Source organism: Notamacropus eugenii, chromosome 4 (genome assembly GCF_028372415.1).
Source record: "Notamacropus eugenii isolate mMacEug1 chromosome 4, mMacEug1.pri_v2, whole genome shotgun sequence".
Taxonomy (NCBI): Eukaryota; Metazoa; Chordata; class Mammalia; order Diprotodontia; family Macropodidae; genus Notamacropus; species Notamacropus eugenii.
Genome location: NC_092875.1, coordinates 168,849,911 through 168,864,823, shown reverse-complemented (window position 1 = coordinate 168,864,823; position 14,913 = coordinate 168,849,911). Strand labels below are relative to the sequence as shown.

Below are 14,913 nucleotides of genomic sequence, written 5' to 3'. Positions count from 1 at the left end.
CTCAAAAGAATGTCTACGGTTACTCATATCTCTCTCAATCCACTTTACTTTCAAGTTGCACTCTTGGAAAAATCACTTAACTATGTATATATGGTTCATGTGTGGGCTCCCATCTCTAAATCCAATATAATATAAACTTTCCAGATCCTGAATGAAAGGGAACCTCAACTCCTTTCAAGTTTGCTCTCCTCTACCAAATGACCTACTAAATTTCTTTCTAATAAATTTCTTTCTTTGGATTTGTTCTTATGATCAGTGAAGACTTCTTTAAATAATGACCTCATGCAAGTTGACTAAAACACCTGCTATAAGAACCAGTACACCATGTTCTAAGATGGTGAAGAGAAGTTTGTTCTTCAAACTCTGCCAAGAGACTATAAATGAGATTCATCCACCACATGGGAGGATCCATGTACAATCTGGAAAAGGTACTAAGTGCTATTTCATGCCTATCTCTCCTGCTAAATATGTTAGAAAAGGAAAAAGTAGAGTTCATCCATGCTGACTAAAGAATCCCTTGCAAATTGGCAAATATAGAAGCCCAAAGTCAAGAATGGGGTCAATACTGGTAAAATAATTGGTAATTCTTATCCTATTCTTATCCTATGAAGTCCTGATATCTGATGTATCCTAATACATGTTGAGGGGTGAATGGGATGTTCAGAAAGGACTGGAATCCCTTTTCAGGGCTGCTCATCTAACTTTGGTGCCCACATGGCACTCAACTCTCACCTGCGGGTCCAAGAAACTGTAGCATGTGCAGCAGCTACATCCTGATAAATCCATCTTGGCAGATGGCCCAAACTAGGTTGAATATAACCAAAATGCTTCAAACCCATTGGTGAGATAGGATGCCTGTCCCAAGAATGTGAAGATTTCCCCTGGTGGAATGGGCAGATGTGAACAATTTATTCCAATCGCCATGAAGGCAGCTGAAGCAGGTACTATGGTCTGCTAAGAGCTTGCTCAGATATCAAAGATACCACATCTTGGGCTATCGCCAGTCATTTCAACTTTTTTTTTTGCCACTGGAATGCAACGACTTTGGAAGAGAGAGAGTGAAGTCGATGACTATACAGCTTTGCTTCTCTTAAATCCAGTTCATGAAGCAGTCAAGATATTACCCTGTGATGTCACTGATCCTCTTCAAAAATGAAAGATAAACAACAGCATATATGTTGACAGTACTAATCAGAAGAAAAGGTTCAAATGAGTAACTGAAAGCTGATGAAGAGCGCATCACCAGATGGAAAGCTAGCAAAATGGGAGGAACATGGAAAAAATAAGAATAAGTGCCATTATTTATTATTTTCATTTCTCCCTCCCTCTCCCTCCATCTCCCCAACACTCTGTCATTTGTTTGTTTGGGAAAAAAAGATACCAAGGTTTGGGGAAAAAGTATCCTTAGAGAACAGTGCTGAAGAGTGGACTTTGGACTACTTTTGGTATTATGGTTTATAAATAATGAGAGGAGGTAGAGACAAGACAGTGACACAACTTACAAAAAGATGGAGTGAAACAATTTTGCAGTCCAAGACTACTTAGAAGATTGGCAGAAAAGATCCATTGCACCAGGGTGACAGTGGAGTGCAGTCCCTGAAGGATATGTCCAAGGAAACCAGCAGTAGGCCTTGGAGGCAATTGAATCAGTGGTAGAGGTGGTAGTTTCCAGACTTTTCAGACCATAGACAATAAGGGAGTCAGACAACTGATCAGAAGTAGATTACAGGGATCTCTTTTCTGGCACTAGGGGAAAGATTCTGTTGCATTGCCTATACTTGGATCTGGTTGCAGTCCTGGGTCTCAGTCCCAGGCTGAGGAGGAGAGTTAGTACACCAGAGCTACTGAAGAAAACAACACCTTAAAAAACAGAATAGGTCAAATGGTAAAAGAGACACAAAAATCCAGTGAAGAGAAGAATGCATTGAAAAGTAGAATTGGCCAAATAGAAAAAGAGATACAAAAGTTTACTGAAGAAAAGAACTCCTTAAAAAGTAGAATTGGGCAAGTAGAAATTAATGACTTTATGTTAAGCAGTAGAATGATCTAAGACAATTCTGAAGGACTTATGATGAAAAATACTGTCCATTCCCAGAGAGAGAACTAATGGTGTCTGAATATGCTTTTTACTTTATTTTTCTTGAGGCCTTTTTTTGGTCTTTTTTTTCACAACATGATTATTATGGAAATATTTTGCATGACTATACACATATAATCTATATTAAATTGCTTGCTTTCTCAATGAGGCAGGAGAGGAAGGGAGGAAGTGAGAGAATTTGAAACTCAAAGTTTTAAAAACTAATGTTAAAAATTATTTTTACATATAACTGAGGAAAGATAAAATATTAAATGAATAAAAATAAACAAATCAGAAAAAAAGCAAAAAGCCATACAAAATAAGGAAACAGTATGCTTCAATCTGCATTTAGACTTCATCGGTTCTTTCTCTGGAGATGAATAACATTTTTCATCATAGCTCCTTCAGAAACATTTGGATCACTGTATTGCTGAGAATTGCTAAATCATTCATAGTTCTTTCTCCTACAATATTGCTGTTACTGTATACAGTGTTCTCTTGATTTTGTTTATTTCACTTTGCATCAACTCATGTAAGTCTTTCCAAGTTTTTCTGAGAGCATCCTGCTCATCATTTCTTATAGCACAATAGTATTCCATCACAATCACATACCAAGGAGTTACAATTGCAAAAGTATTTGATCTCTTCACCTTGTCTTCTCTTCTTGAACATGAAATACTTTCTTACTCTGACAAAAAAAAAATCCTGCCAGTTACATTTCAAATATGTATTCCCCTTTTCCCACTTAGTCATACCCTCAATCTCCTGTGATGTGCTCTACTCTTTGAAAAGAAGTTATCTCAGGAGGAAAAACAAAAATTAGAGATTAAACTCTGATCAGAAAATTTAAAACAAAAATCAGTAAGTCAGTTTTTCCCAGCCTGAGGCAGCTTAGAGAGATATAGGTCTGGGAATGGAGTCTGGCTAGGAACATTGTAGAACACTTCAGTGCCCAGAAACTGAGAGAAGTCTGGCATAAGTTGCAAGGGCAGAAAGATCAAAGAAGATTCCTACTTTGGAAGCTAACAGTAGCTGTGTTACTGGTTCAGATTCCAGGAAATGCCAGGAGAAAGATTGAGTTTTAGCTTCCTGACCAGTGTGCAAGCTGCAACCAGTACCTTTGGTGTGATGGCTGTTGAGCCCTTTTCAGGGCTCTTTCCACCTTTGGTGTTCACGTGTTCCACCCAACTCTCACCCGTGGCTCCAAGAAGCTATAGCATACACAGTGGCCAAACCCCTATAAACCATTTCAGCAGATGGTTCAAATCAAGGTGAGGGTAACCAAATGGTCTCAAACCCATTGGTGAGTTGGGGGGTGTCTACCCCAAGCATATGAAGACTTCCTCTGATGGAATGGGTGGATAAGAACAATTTGTTCCAACAGCCATGAAGGCAGCTAAAACAGGTGATGTGGAGCACTTGGAGCTTGGTTAGACACAGAAGACACCAAGGTCATTCACTGCAGCCTGAATCATCACCAGCCATCTTGACTCTGCCCTGTCACTGGACTATGATGGCCCTGGAGGAGAGAGTGAGGCTGAAGGCTTCATATAACTCTGCCTTACTTAAATTCAATTTACACACGAACCAAAAGACTTCACCCATACCATTTCACTATTATGCCGCAAAGGCCTATGGAGATAGGCAAGTGATGAAGCAGCAGGTGCAGATACAATGGGAGCTGTAGTCACAACCCTGTAGTCACAACCCAGGCAACCCAGGCCATAGAGTCATTTCTCACTAGAAGCAACAGTGGGACTCGGCAGCCCCCTGGGTATCTGAGCAGCCTTTTAAGGATAGCACTGCTCACCTCCTGCTGTGAGGAAGGGGGCTAGAAAAGGTGCCCTAAATATTGTCTGCTTACTCAACCTTGACCTGATTACCTTGACAGGCAGGGAATCCCACTATGTGGTCAAAACACAAAAAAAATGTACAAAAACATCTGCAAAGATGATTTCACTCACCATCACCACATGGAACATGTGCACACTTATAGACAACACAAAATCCAGTAGATCTAATGCTCTTGTTGCAAGACAGCACAACAAATAACACATCCAAATAGCAGTCCTGAGTGAAACAAGGTTGGCAAATGAAGGCCAGCTTACTGAATTTGGAGCTGGATACATATTTTTCTGGAGTGGGTGCAGTGAATGGGAGCACCACGAAGCTGGCATGAGTTTTGCTATCAAAACTAATCTAATCAGCAAGCTGGTATGCCTGCCAAAAGGAGTGAATGACAGGCTCATGACAAGGTGATTGATACTTGCAGGAAAATTCCATGCCGCCATCATCAGTGCCTACCCTGATGAGGTCAAAGAAAAATTTTATGAAGACTAGAAACTGTTATCATCAGTGTGCCAGTGATAAGGACATGATCCTAGAGAGATGGGCTGAACCCTTCCATAGTGTTCTCAACAGACCATCATCAATCAATGCTGAGGCCATTGACCATTTACCTCAGGTTGAAGTCAATCCCTCCTTAGCTGATCCTTCACCTGGAAGCTGGTCATCTATCTGAGAGTGTGGCTTCAGAAAGGACTGAGGAACAGTTGATATGGTTTTTGCTGTCCGACAATTCCAGGAGAAATGCCAGGAGCAGGACAGAGGTCTGTACACAACATTCATGGATCTGATCAAGGCCTTTGACATCTTAGTCATGAGGGCTTATGGAAAATTTTTGTCAAAACTTGGTTGCCCAGAGAAGTTCATCACTGTCGTACATCAATTTCATGATGGTATGTTTGCCCAGGTTCTGGATAGTGGACAATGTTCTTGTGCCTTCCCAGTCACCAATGGAGTGAAACATGCCTTTTAGCATGATATTTTCAGTCATGTTGTCAAATGCTTTCAATGAGAATGAACAAGGCATCAAGGTCAACTACTGTACTGATGGTAAGTTCTTCAGTTTGAAAAGGCTGCAAGCCAAGATCAAAGTGGAGGGAGTGTTGGTGCATGATTTTCTTTTTGCAGATGATTGTGCACTCAGTGCAGCCTATGAAGCTGAGATGCAACAAAGCATGGATCAATTCTCTGCTATCTGTGCTAATTGTGGTCTAATAATTAACACCAAGAAAGCAGAGGTGCCCCATCAGCCACTACCACACCATCCATACATGGAACCATCAATTACAACAAAAGGAGAAGTTTTGAATGCTGTGGATAAGTTCACTTACCTTGGTAGTGTACTTTCCAGGGATGTACACATTGACAATGAGGTTGATGCACACATTGCCAGAGCTAGCTCAGTGTTTGGGAGGCTCCAAAGAAAAGTTTGGGAGAGAAGAGGTATTAGACTGACTACCAAATTGAAGGTCTACAGAGCTGTTGTGCTGACTTCATTTTTGTATGCCTGTGAAACATGGACAGTATACCAGCACCATGCCAGGAAAATGAATTGCTTCCATTTGAACTGTCTTAAGCAGATTCTGAGGATCACCTGGCAGGATAAGTTACCAGGCACTGAAGTCCTTGCTTGAGCTGAATTGCCAAGCATTCAAACTGTGCCTCAGAGAGTGCAACTCCAATGGGCTGGCCATGTTGTTTGAATGCAAAATGTAAGCTTGCCAAAAGACTATGGAGAATTCACATGTGTTGGGGGACAGCTCTGGACCGGGGTCCCCCGTGAGGACCGTGAGACGCCTGAGGGTCCGAACCTGCCCCCTTGTGGGGTACTGGGATGGCCCTGGTAACAGGCTGGCTCCACCCATGGGGAGGCACTTGGGAGGAGCTCGCCCGCCCATGGGAGGTACGGGGGAGGAGACAGGGGATAATAAAAGGGGATGACCACTAGAGCTGGAGGGGAAGAAACGCAATAAAGCTTGCTGACTGCAACTCCTTTCGGGTGCTCTGCCTGTTTATTGCCCTCCCCCAACCGGGAGAGGGACCGGAGACGTCTGAAGACCGGGGATAGGTAAGTAGAAGGCGAAGGCCCGGGAGTCGCCCCGGGCACACATGGTGGTCAGAAGAAGTAATACAAGGACACTCTCAAGGTCTTTCTCAAGAATTTGGATTTGACTATGAAACATGGGAGACACTGCCACAGGACTGCTCAGCATGGCATGCTCACATTGGAAAGGGTGCTGTGCTCTATGAGCAAAGCAGAATTGAGACAGCACAAAGTAAACTCAGGATGCATGAATTTGGAGTATCCACTCCAAATATTCACATGGACTATATGTGCCCATTCTGTGGTAGAGCATTCCAAGCTCATATTGGTCTAATCAGCCATAGTCAGACACACTGAAATTTCACTTTCTCATGGTTATGTCATTTTGGTCCTCTTCAAAAATGAAGGACAACAACCAAACCAAAGCAAGCTGAAATAACAAGGCCAGAAGTCCCAGAGCAAGGGGGAGCCTGCAGTTTAGTCCCTCTGAATCATCAGAGCCTCTTCAAATGAGGAGAGCAATGAACAGACCCTTGGCCAAGATCATACCATTTTGGAAGCACTGAAAGTTTGCAGGCCACCCAACTTAAGCTGCAAAAGCAATAGAAAGTCCCAAGAGGGCTGAAGCTAATCCAGATATTCCCACTACCCCTCAGCCCTTACCCCCTCCCCAAGCATGCAGAACCCAGCACTAACAAAGTCTAAGGTCAAAAAAGTAAACTGGAAGAATGAGTGAAAAATAAACAAACCACAAAAGAATCCAATTATTATGGCAGTAGGGAAGATCGAGACAAAACCTACAAGAGAATGACACAAATATATCTACAAACTAAGCCTCTCTCAAAGAAAGAGAACTTTGACAGAACTCCAAAAAGGATTCTTAGAGAAGTTCAACTGGAAGTTATAAAACTAGCTTTAAAAGGATTTTTAAAAAGAAATGAGAGTTAGAATAGAAAGAAATGAAAATAGAATTACCATCTGGGAACAAGAGATTAAAAAACTTACCAGAGAAAATAACTATGAAAATTATAATTGAGAAATAGGAGCTAATCATTCTATGAGACACCAAGAAATAATAAAACAATGAAGAGATTGAAGAAATAGAAAACAGGAGGGTGAAGCCAAGATGGTAGAGAAAAACAAGGAAATTGTTTGAGCTTTTTCCAATTTCCCTTGGAAACAACATTAAATCAAGCCTCTAAATGAATATTGGAGCAACAGAACCAACAAAAAGATGGAGCAAAACAATTTTTCAGCCCAACATAACTTAGGACTGTCTGTCTTACTTGGGTAAAAGGGGAGGTCAGGCTAACACAGATGATGTCTGGCCAAGCCAGGGGAGAGGCTCTTAGCCACAGCACAGATCAGCAACCAAGGTCCCACACCCCAGGCTTAACAGGCCCATGGCACAGTAGGCCGGCTGTGAGACTTTCACTCCCAATGAAGACAAACTGCCAACCCCAGACCCAACAGGCATGACTAAACTGGGCCACCCTAGCACATTGGGCAAGCTACCAACTCTGAAGGGCCTGGCAACTGAGTGACCAGGCCCCTGGTCCCCAGTGTAATAAGCTTGAGACAGTGCTCCCTGTACCCCACTAGAGAGGTCAACTTTAGAAGTCTCTAAACAGGCTACAAAATGAGCAAAAAAAAAAAAAAAGATCCCTGACCATAGAACATTACTTTGGTGACAGGAAAGATGAAAACACAAACTCAGACCAAAATGCCTACATGCTGATCTCAAACCTAAAAAGTCTTCTTTGAAGAGTTAAACAAAGGATTTTAAAAGTCAAATAAAAGAGGTAGAAAAAGATTGGAAAAGAAATGATCATCATGAAAAAAATGTCAAGAGGTCAGAAAAGGAAGCACAAAAATTGATTGAAGGAAACAACTTCTTAAAAAGTAGAACCGGCCAAATGGAAAAGTAGGTAAGACAGTTAATTGAAGAAAATAATTTCTTAAAAATTAGAACCAGGCAAGTGGAAATTAATGACTCTATCAAGACTCAAACAAAATCAAAAGAATGAAAAAATAGATGAAAATATAAAATAACCCATTGTACAAACAACTTGCATGGAAAATAGATACAGGGGAGATAATTTAAGAATTATTGGCCTACCTGAAAGATGGATGGGTGGGTGGGGTTGTTGTCCTTTGTTTTCAAAGAGGACCAAAATGACATCACCATGAGAAAGTGAAATTTCAGTGTGTGCAACTGTGGCTGATCACAGCAATACAAGCTCAGAATGCTCTACCACAGGTAGGGCACAGATTGTCTGATTGAATATTTGGGGTGGATATTCCAAATTTGAGCATCCTGCGTTTACTTTGTGCTGTCCCAATTCTGCTTTGCTCAAAGAGCACAGCACCTTTTCTTATGGGGCATGCCATGCTGAGCAGTCCTGTGCCAATGTCTCCCATGGAGACATTGAAGACTTTGGATGCACAGTCAAATCCAAAGTTCTTGAGAGACCTTGAGAGTGTCCTTGTATCACTTCTTCTGACCACTATGTGATCACCTGTCCCATGAAAGTTCTCCATAAAATAGTCGTTTTGGCTAGCTTACCTCTTGCATTCATACAACATGACCAGCCCGTTGAAGTTGTGCTCTCCAAAGCATAGTTTGAACTCTTGGCAGTTCAGCTCAAGCAAGGACTTCAGTGTCTGGTACCTTATCCTGACAGGTAATCCTCAGAATCTTCCTAAGACAATTCAAATGGAAGCAATTCATTTTCCTGGCGTGGTGCTGGTATACTGTCCATGTTTCACAGGCATACAAAAATGAAGTCAGCACAACAGCTCTGTAGACCTTCAATTTGGTAGTCAGTCTAATACCTCTTCTCTCCCAAACTTTTCTTTGGAGCCTCCCAAACACTGAGCTAGCTCTGGCAATGTGTGCATCAACCTCATTGTCAATGTGTACATCCCTGGAAAGTATACTACCAAGGTAAGTGAACTTATCCACAGCATTCAAAATTTCTCCATTTGTTGTAATTGATGGCTCCACATATGGATGATGTGGTGGTGCCTGATGGAGAACCCGTGTTTTCTTGGTGTTAATTGTTAGGCCAAAACTAGCACAGGTAGCAGAGAAATTCATGCTTTGTTGCATCTCAGCTTCATAGGCTGCACTGAGTGCACAATCATCTGCAAACAGAAAATCATGCACCAACACGCCCTCCACTTTGGTCTTGGCTTATAACCTTTTCAAACTGAAGAACTTACCATCAGTACAGTAGTTGACCTTGATGCCTTGTCCATTCTCATTGAAAGCATTTGTCAACATGGCTGAAAACATCATGCTAAAAAGCATGGGAGCAAGTATACAGCCCTGTTTCACTCCATTGGTGACTGGGAAAGCACAAGAACATTGTCCACTATCCAGAACCCGGGCAAACATGCCATCATGAAATTGATGTATAATGTTGTTGAACTTCTCTGGGCAATCAAGTTTTGACATAATTTTCCATAAGCCCTCATGACTAACATGTCAAAGGCCTTGGTCAGATCCATGAATGTTGTGTACAGACCTCTGTTCTGCTCCTGGCATTTCTCCTAGAGTTGTTGGGCAGCAAACACCATATCAACTGTTCCTCAGTCCTTTCTGAAGCCACACTGGCTCTCAGGTTGTTGACCATCTTCCAGGTGAAGGATCAGCCTATTAAGGAGGACTCTAGCAAGAATTTTGCCAGCAATGACTAAGAGAGAGATCCCCCTGTGATTGTCGCAGGACAATCTATTCCCTTTACCTTTATAGAGATGGACTATGGAGGCATCCTTGAACTCCTGAGGGATAACCTCCTCTTGCCATATAACCTGGAAAATTTCAGTCAGCTTTTGTATGAGCAAAGGTCCTCCTACGTTGTAAATCTCAGGTGGAATACAAACAGCACCAGGTGCTTTGCCACATGAAAGGAGCCTAATAACCCTCAGAACCTCTTCTTCAGTTGGAAGTTCAGCTGTTTTTGACATTGCAGCTCTCTAATTTTGCTCTCACCAGGAGAGGAATAGTCAGAATTTTGCAAGACTCCCAAAGCCAGGCTTGGGGGTATATTGAGGTATGCACAAGTTGTAGGAAACCTCTGAAGAGAGCTTTGAGTGGGGTGATCCAGCAGGATATGGCTGCCTGGGAAGTCCAGAGTTCATTTTAGAGTCATAGTCTGGGCACCTAAGTCCAATTAAAAATAGGCTTGACCCAGAAGCGTCTGGCAGGTAGTGTTTTAGGGAAACAGGCCAGCTGGGAGGGTACCAACTTTCATAAAAGACTACTAGTCATGGGGAGCATGTTTTCCAAAGTAGAAACTTAGCTTTTACATCTCAACTTTGATTCTCTTTGAATTTGTCTTTGTTTTGTTTTTAGGATTTGATCCAAATTTATTGGATGGGAGGTTGGTGGGGGAGGGAGGTTGAAAAAGCAGAATGAGACTTCCCCAGGTTATAATATTTTAAAATAGATAATTTTTATTTTAACACGTTTCTTTCAGTTTTTTTGATTGTGAGTTCACAGTTTTGGAGGTAGGATATGATAAGGGGTTTCTTTCTCAGTAAAAGTGACAGTTTTTTTCTCCCCTTTGGGTGGAGTTTTAGTAACTGCTTTAAGTAAGTAAGGCTAATTAAGTTAAGTACCTACTTAATGCCACTTAGTAAAAGGAATGTTTGGGTCACTCCAAAATCATATGAATTCAGGTGTAATTGGACCCCAAAGCTACAGTTTGTACATTATATTTAGATTGGATTTAGATTTAGATTTAGATTAGATTAGATTTAGAATGGTCTTTCCTCTACCGCTCCATCCTTCCCCACCCCCCATCTGACATCAGGGTAATGGGTTTAAAACTGCAAACATATATACATATACGGGACACTTTGATCAGGGCTTTTCTATCATGAGCTTAAATGCTATCACTCTAAGATTCAGGTAATTTATGTTTAAAGTGAATATTACCATTGTAAAAGCTGTTTTTATAAGTCATATTGGTGAAAAGCGTGAGAGAAAAACAGCTCTCTCAATTTGCAAATTGTTAACTCTTTCCAGATTCTAAAAGGGGAAAACTAGCAGGAAAGAATGAGTATGACTTTTAATTTGGAAAATTGTTTCAGTTGTTAAGTAGGAAGCAGTATTGACTTATTCTAAATAATATGGTGATCCAAGATAATTCTGAGTAACTTCTGGAAGAAAAATAATCTCTTTCTCCAGAGAAAGAACTTATGGAGCCTGAATGCAGATCAAAGCATACCTTTATTTTTTTTTTAACTTTATTTTTCTTGACTTTTTTTGGCTCTTTGTTTTCTTTCATAAAATGACTAACATGGAAATATGCTTTGCATGACTGCAGATATATAACCTATATCAAATTGTCTGCCTTCTTGATGAGGGTTGGGGAGGAAGGAAGTGTAGTTGGAACTCAAAATTTAAAAAATGAAGGTTAGAAATTCTTTCTATATAATTGAAAACCCCCAAATATTAAATATTTTAAAAGATATTTCTAAGTATGAAGAGGATTCAAAAAAGATGGCAAACTAAGGCAGGAAATTGTCTAGCTCTTCCACATTTCCCCACAAATAATTTAAAATAATGCTTCAAAGTGTACTTTAGAGTGACAGAAATAATTAAAAGATCGGGTAAAGCTGTTGTCCAGCCTAAACAATTTGGGAGTGTGTTAGGGTAATGGCCCCCTGGGGTGGTGCAGATACTTTGGGGCAGATATCACTAAATCAACAAATGAGAAGCCCTGGAGGCACCTGTGTCTATGGCAGTCTCAGTTTCAGGAACTTTTGCCCCACAGGCATTGTAGGGTCAAACAGTTGATCAGAGGAAGATTACAGAGCTCTCCAAAGCCCATGCTTATGCCCAGCTCTTTCATTTTCTCTAGGACTCTAGAGAATTGAGTTGACTGTGCTTTAGATTTCCTGAAGCTTACAGGCAGAGTCATCTCTTTAGGCCCTGCAGGACCCCTCTTCTCTGCAGGTTTCATGGTGGGACTCCCAGCTCCCATGCCCTGCCTGCCAGTTCCTCCTTCTCTACCGGCCTCCTGACTATTGGATCCTCCTTCTCAGCCCCACCCCCTAGTCCCTCCCTCACAAGGATTGGCACTTCCCTGGGATTCTCCCCTACTTTCAAAAAGGAAACCTTGTGCCCAGCCTCAATATGATCTAGAAGACCAAGAAAAGTTCTCTGATTTGTGCCGGGGGTTTCCGAAAAGCCTCTCTGAGCTTTTGGATTTTCCCCCTCAGTGTCTCTTTCACCCTGAGTGTCTCTCATGTTCATCCATTCTCCGTTTGTCTCTGTAGTGAGAGTGAGTGTCTGTGTGGAATGTGACATCATGGAAGGTTTAAAATGCTGCCAGCCGACTAGAGAAGCCTCTAAGGCTCTAGCTGGACTTCACTGGAATGCCTTTTTCTCCTTCTATCCCCTCCTCTCTCCCTCCTTGATTGCTGCAGCCTCAGAGGAGTGGGGGAATGAGAAGAAAAAGAAAATTCTTTACGTAGGGATTGGTAAAGGCAAATAGAGGAGGGTAAGAGAAGTGCTAGATCAGAATTAGAAAGAAATAAGATATGTACAGTTTTAAGCCGGCTTTAATCTAAATCTACCAGAAGGATAAGTAGAGAGAAGATAAGGCCAGAAGGTTTTAGCATAGAGGAATGAAAGCGGCATGAGTGGAAAGGAAGGCATCTATCTTCATGAACAGTTTGAGAGTCTGAGACTAGACATTTTGGAAACTTGGAAAGAAAAAAGTTGTTGATTAAAAACTCTCTGTCTCTGTCTCTCTGTCTGTCTCTCTCTGTCTGTCTGTCTCTCTGTGTCTGTCTCCATCTCTCTGTGTCTGTCTCTGTCTGTGTCTGTCTGTGTCTGTGTCTCCCTCTCTCTGTCTCTTTCTGTCTCTGTCTCTCTGTCTCTCTCTCTGTCTCTCTTTCTCTCTCTGTCTCTCTCTCTGTCTCTCTCTGTCTCTCTGTCTCTCTCTCTCTCTCTATCTCGATATTCAAGGGAAAAAGAAAGGAGGGAAATTTTTCCCCTTAGATTAAAAAAGGGGGTTCTCACATAAAGAAAAGATTTTGTGTAACGTGACTTCCACTACGCAGTCTTTTGCAAAATGGGAATAAATTCACCTTACAGGATCTTAAAAAGAGACACCTTAAAATGAGGCCTGGAGCTCTCTAGCACTGGGGAGAAGGAACTAGGAACCAAATGGATCTTTTCCCAGAGGTTTGGACTCACTTGTCTGGCAGGTTCCAAAGTTCAAAAAAAATTTCTTAAGCCTCTTCTCCCTGTAGTCCTCTCTCTAAGCAGGCTAAGGCTATATCGAAAAGTTAGAACAGCTAAAAACATCTTGGCAGATTCTGGAGGTTTTAAGATTGATCATTAAGGAGTTTTGAATCACCTCCTTACAATCCCAGTCACTTCCTTCCCTTGAGTCAAGAGGGTATCTCAGTGTAAGGACTGCAAACAGCCCTGTGGAGGGGGGAGGGGCAGCAGCTACAGCGAGGGCCCCACTGGCAAGAGGGGACCCTGTAGCCCACCCAGAAACCCTGGAAGTATCGCCCAGGTTCTTCAAATCAAATCATGTTCACCATCCCTCACCAAAAGCTGCAAGCAACATCGGCAGCAGTGGAAAGAAAGGAAAGTGTGGTGGGTCACAGCAGTATGAGATAAGAAGCCAGCCAGCCTTTGCCCTTGGTAAGTCCACTCTTCTAAAGTTGTTTCAACACGTTAATGATGAGATGCTGATTTTCTCTGTAAAGTAATTTGGAAATGCATTCTATAAGATTGAAGTCACATGATTGGTCATGGGTTCACTTCAAGGTTCAAACTGGTTAACTCTTATATCAGTTGGGTCAAGCAACTTTTCATAACTTGGATGTTCTTAGACTCTGAAATGAGACAAGCTAAATACACAGTGGAAAAACTGTTTCCCTGCTAACCCTGTCTTATAATGTTTTGTAACTGCCATCTAGAACACTGGGTATTTCCACCTTAGCCTACAGTTAAGAGGAAATTGCAGCTAAAACAATTTGACCTTCATTTATGAAAACTACGAGAGTGTTAAGTAAGATATTTGGGTTATTTTTAGTGCTAAAACCTAAAACTGGTAATTGATTAATGTGTATGTGTGTGGAAAGGAGGGGATGAATTGAAAGCCTTATCCAGATTGGTTCTGCCTATTCAGAGGAGTCTTCAGGGGTAGTCAAAAGGCACAACTCACAGCAGCTCTAAGGGTATATGGGGTGGATAGGCAGCTCCTTCTTTGGAGTACCTATGGATCCTCCTTATTTTGTAGAATTACCACAGAGCTTGTTTGTATGGAGTTCCTAAACAATGAACTTGGCTTGCTGAGAATTTGCAACATATAGAAATGATCTCTAACAATTGTCTTTCACACCAGAAAAAATTTAAATTTGAGATGTAAGTCCTGGTAGATTGTTCCCCAAGCTCTGGTTACTGAAACTCTCTGTTTGAGGTAAAAGCTCCTGGAACAGCAACTGATTTCATTTTGAATTATCGGACAGATCATAATAATCCATCAATAATTAGTAGTGAATGATCTACCGTCTGAGAGAAATGCCACAAGCTATTCAGAGAGAATGGGATACAGGTTAAGGTCTGCATCTGGAAAAACCCCAGGGATAATCTTAACCTCAGTCTAAGGTGTATCCTCCTGGGTCAGGTTCCCCATTGTGTTCTTTAAAAAGGAATGTTTCCCACCTGTCTATTCCTGAGTCTGGCTATGAGGTGGAATTGCTACTCTGATCTGAATTCAAAGAGAGCTAAGGTTGTTTTATCCTGTCATAGTTGGTATAATCATTTCTCCACTTTATCCTTTTATAGTCAATTTCTGTAATTCTGAAATTCTGTAATCAGAGCTAATGGTCAGTAAGATATTTTGTACAATGTGAGTATATGAGATCTTGCTGTTTTGATCTGAATGCGCAGTCATTCCATATCCCAAAC

The 14,913-nt window shown here is 41.5% G+C and overlaps 1 pseudogene; it reads left to right on the top strand.

The window, feature by feature from the left end:
• The first annotated feature begins 922 nt into the window (after positions 1–922).
• The window catches only part of LOC140502374 (RNA-binding region-containing protein 3 pseudogene), a 39,464-nt pseudogene continuing 25,473 nt past the window's right edge, over positions 923–14,913 (top strand).